The sequence below is a fragment of the Bos mutus genome, chromosome X (assembly GCF_027580195.1).
Source record: "Bos mutus isolate GX-2022 chromosome X, NWIPB_WYAK_1.1, whole genome shotgun sequence".
Classification (NCBI taxonomy): domain Eukaryota; kingdom Metazoa; phylum Chordata; class Mammalia; order Artiodactyla; family Bovidae; genus Bos; species Bos mutus.
In genome coordinates, this window is record NC_091646.1 from 56,139,832 (window position 1) to 56,144,673 (window position 4,842).

The following is a 4,842-nucleotide window of genomic DNA, read 5'->3' on the forward strand; positions in this document are numbered from 1 at the left end:
AGCTAACAAAGAATGACTCTCAAAAATATATAAGCAGCTCATGCAGCTCAATACCAGATAAATGAACAACCCAATAAAAAAGTGGGCAGAGGATTTACACATACATTTCTCCAAAGAAGACACACAGATGGCTAACCAACACACGAAATGATGCTCAGCATCACTCATTATTAGAGAAATGCAAATCAAAACCACAATGAGGTATTATTTCATCTTGGTTAGAATGGCCATCATTAAAAGTTTTACAGACTTTTGGAGAGGATGTGGAGAAAAGGGAGTCCTCTTACATTGTTGGTGGGAATGCAAACTGGTATAGCCAGTATGGAGAACAGTGTGGAGATACCTTTGGAAAAAACAACAACAACAACAAAACACCTGGGACTAGAACTGCCATATGACCTAGCAATTCCACTGCTAAGCATCCACCCTGAGGACACCAGAACTGAAGGAGATACATGTACCCCAATGTTCACTGAAGCAGTATTTACAATAGCTAGGACATAGAAGCAACCTAGATGTCCATTGACCAATGAATGGATAAGGAAGTTGTGGTACATATACACAATCGAATATTTACTCAGGTATAAAAAGGAATGCATTTGAGCCAGTTCTAATGAGGTGGATGAACCTGGAGCCTATAATACAGAGTGAAGTAAGTCAGAAAGAGAAACACCAATGCAGTATATTAATGCATATATATATATATATATATATATATATATGGAACTTAGAAAGACAGTGGCAATGATCCTATATGAAAGAAAGAAAGAGAGACACAGATGTAAAGAACAGACTTTTGCACTCTGTGGGAGAAGGCTAGGGTGGGATGATTTGAGAGAAGAGCATTGAAATATGTATATTACCATATATAACGGAGAAGGAAATGACACTCCACTCCAGTACTCTTGCCTGGAAAATCCCATGCATGGAGGAGCCTGGTAGGCTGCCGTCCATGGGGTCGCTAAGAGTCGGACACGACTGAGCAACTTCACTTTCACTTTTCACTTTCATGCATTGGAGAAGGAAATGGCAACCTGCTCCAGTGTTCTTGCCTGGAGAACCCCAGGGGTTGGGGAGCCTGGTGATACCATATATAAAATAGATAACCAATGCAGGTTGGATGCATAAATCAGGGCACCCAAAACCGGTGCTCAGGAAAAACCCAGAGGGATAGGGTGGGGAGGGTGGGGAGGAGGGGTTCAGGATGGGGCACATGTATACCTGCGGCCGATTCATGTCGATACATGGTAAAAACTATCACAGTATTGTAATTACTCTCCAATTAAAACAATTTTAAAAATAAACATATTACAACAATGCTAACTTTGTTGATCATATAAAACAATGTTTCTCTTAGGAAACACACACACACAAGTATCTGGAAATAAAAGCCAGAAAGTACGTAGTTCCTCATAATTATATGTATGTGTCTATATATATATATATATATATATATATATATATATATGAAAGAGAATGAATTTGTATAAAACCAATGCCAATCTGTGTTATTGAGGGGATGAGGGGAATATATTGAACTGTTCTTACTTAATGCGGTAACTCTCATTGGTGAACAGTTTGTGTCGCCCGGCCTGCCAGACCAGAGTGCCAGCACTGTGTATGCCAGGCAGCCCCTGGCCTGCCCAACACTAACTCGCTCCCCAGATCCCGGACCCTCCACCTCCTCTCTCTGTCTTTGTCTCCTTCCATTCCAAACTCTGCCCTCTCCTCTCTTCACCTACTCTGCCCCACCCCTTCTATTGTCAACCCCGCCCCCTGACACCAAGGTGAGACCCGCCTTTGGAGACGCTTCGCTGAATCATCATTGTGACTTTTGTGACCTCACGGAGCGGGTCCTTGCCTGTCCCCAGGGCCTCAGTGTAGTTGGCAGGGCTGAGCAGCAGAGGCTGGCAGCCTGGGGAGGGTGCGGCTGTGTCTCCAGGAGCCGGTGTCTCCAGGTGGTGTGTTCTCCCAGCTGTCCGGCCTTCAGTTGACTGTCTCCCAGCTCTGGACAGCAGGAGGAAGCTTTGGCCAGAAACGACTAGTGTCCAGTAGCTCATCAGGTCTGGTGAAGTGCCCTACTCCCTCCCTCCTCAGTTTCCTTTTCTGCCACCATTCCCCTGCCAGGATGCCCACCTCGACCCCTTCAGCCCACCCATCTGCCAGTGTGGTCTAACACTGCTCTTCCCACCCTGTGAGCATCGCCATAGCCTTCTTCCTGTCACAAGGCCCAGAGCCAAGGACTGGTCATGTGTAGCAAATGATGGCCCTGAGGTGCATCCACAAGAAGCTCCTAGATCTGTCCTGCGATCGCCCTGGTCAATGCTCGGCAGGGCCAGTGGATGACGACATGTTCCACTGGCAAGTGGCCAGAATGTGGCCTAATGACAGCCCCTATCAGGGAGGAGTCTTTTTTTTTTTTTTTTTTAAGGATCCAGTTTCCTTCCAATTATCCTTTTAAACTAGCAAAGACTTCATTCACCACCAGGATTTACCACCCAAACATTAACAGAAACAGAAGCATCTGCCTGGACATTCTTACATCTGAGTGGTCACCGAAAGTATCGTTATCCATTTGTTCCATATTGTACGACCCCAACCCAGATGATTCTTTGGTGCCTGAGATAGCTAAGCTCTACAGAAAGGATAGGGGGAAGTATGATAGAATTTCTCAGGAATGGACTCAGAAATATGCCATGTAATTTAAAAATAAATGACAATTCCATCGCCTTAATAAAGTTAGCAGTTCAATTGGTTATCTTTTGTCTGGTTTTTATGAAAGGAGGCCTCCTCATTCTTCTGGGTACACGGGGTACAGCTTCTGTATCATGGTGTGGAGGGGGTGAAGGGAGTCTGGGGATGCCAGTGGGATGGAGAAAGGATTAATGGGTGTGGATAAGGTTGGGGGTTTGGTTATATGACCAGTTTTAACCCAATTTTAAGTACAAGTTTTCTTTATTTAGCAGTGGGAAAGCAAGAACAAGGAGTCGGTGGCTTTAAGATAAGGAGAGAAGTTTTCACCAACCTGAGAGATAATTTTTAATGCAGAGTCTTTTAGAACTGACAGTGCTGAGGAAAAACAAGATTACAAAGCTAGTTAGGTATCCACTGTATTCTGAGGAAACTTTAGATAGTTTCGGTTTGACCATAATTAATATTAGCCTATATCCTTATAATGGAGCAGGACCCTATGGGACCTTCCAGGGACAGACACCTACATCCATGCACTCTACCTGCATCTTAAGTGTAGAAAAGCCAGTCTCTCAAGTCTCCACTGAGTCACAAAAGCCTGACACAAGAATTAATGATTGAAAGGATGTGACCATGTAGTGACCAAAGCATCAGTTAGACCAAGAGAACTGGTAACAATTTGAACAGTAAATCAGCCATGTGTCAGTCACAGAATCTTTAGCTCTTCCCTGAAATACATAGATAACAGTTTCTTGAGTTGTTTTACAGATGCTAAAAACTCTACCATATGGAAGAAGTTAACTATTTGGTGACCATGAATATGTAGACTCTGACCTACTGGAGCCTGAGCATTGATGTTAACCCCTGTGAAATAACCCTCTAATTTTACCATCCACCAGCCAACTCTGCACAAGCTGATCACACATCCTGCAACTCCCATCCTTCAGCTTGATTTTTAAAATATTTTTCTGAAACCTACTGGGTAGATCAGAAACCTACTCAGTGTGATCAGGCAACTAGATTTGTATTCAATTCAATTAATTAATTTTAAATAAAGATATTAAGTTAATTACATTGGAATAGACATGTATGGATAGTTGCTACTGCATCATGAAAGAAATAGAGAATTTAGTGACATAGGGACATTTTTTTTTTTTTATGACCAGAGATAATTTAGAAAAAGCATGAGAGCTTGAAACAAAAACCTGTGTTCTAATCCAGGTTCCACCAATAACTGTATGACTTTAACATGTTACCTTACCCATATGAGGGTTTCCACAGTGGTTCAGTGGTAAAGAATTTACCTTCCAATGCAGAAGACACAGATTGGATCCCTGGGTTGAGAAGATACTGTGGAGGAATTGGAGGAGGACATGGCAACCCTCTACAGTATTGTTGCCTGAAAAATACCATGGACAAAAGAGCCTGGCAGGCTATAGTCCATGGGGGTGACAAAGAGTGGCACATGACTGAACAGGCATGCAATCCCTATGAACCTTAATTTCTCCAAATACTGAATTAGACTATGGTCTATAACACTTCTTACTTTTAAGAATAAGATTATATTTGAAAAACACTTAACCAGCAACATTGAATATACATTTAATCATTGGAATTGTATTTGTTATTTCTCTTAATTATATGTATCCTTTTAGGTAACCTTGTGATGGGCTGCCAACAAGATGATTTCACAGGTCAAATCTGTACTTCTGATATTCCTAGGATGATTGGGGGAGAAGGAAGGGACTAAGACAATCTATAAGTTTAATTGATTTGGGAATTCATGAAAGGGTGCATTCACAGGATGTCACAAAGTATATCTTTTCTCAACTTTTTTTAGAAGTACACACACATTTTAGAGTGCAGAAAAAAAAATCAATTGAAGCCTTGTTAAAAATGCAAATTCCTGAATCCTACCTCTAGAAAGTCCCAGTGATCTACATTTTCAAACATCAAAAATGATTTTTAAACAGGTGAGAAATGAGCACTCCTTAATAGACAATGTATTTCATTGCTCTACTTGAGTGATCATTTGTTAACAAAAGAGGGTGAGACACAATACTAAAGCAGATTGAGAGGCGGTTCTAAGATGGCAGAGGAATAGGACGGGGAGACCACTTTCTCCCCTACAAATTCATCAAACGATCATTT

At 41.8% G+C, this 4,842-nt stretch overlaps 1 pseudogene; it reads left to right on the top strand.

The window, feature by feature from the left end:
* The first annotated feature begins 2,263 nt into the window (after positions 1 to 2,263).
* LOC102265960 (ubiquitin-conjugating enzyme E2 D2 pseudogene) lies at positions 2,264 to 2,702 on the top strand (annotated as a pseudogene).
* Positions 2,703 to 4,842: the final 2,140 nt, after the last annotated feature.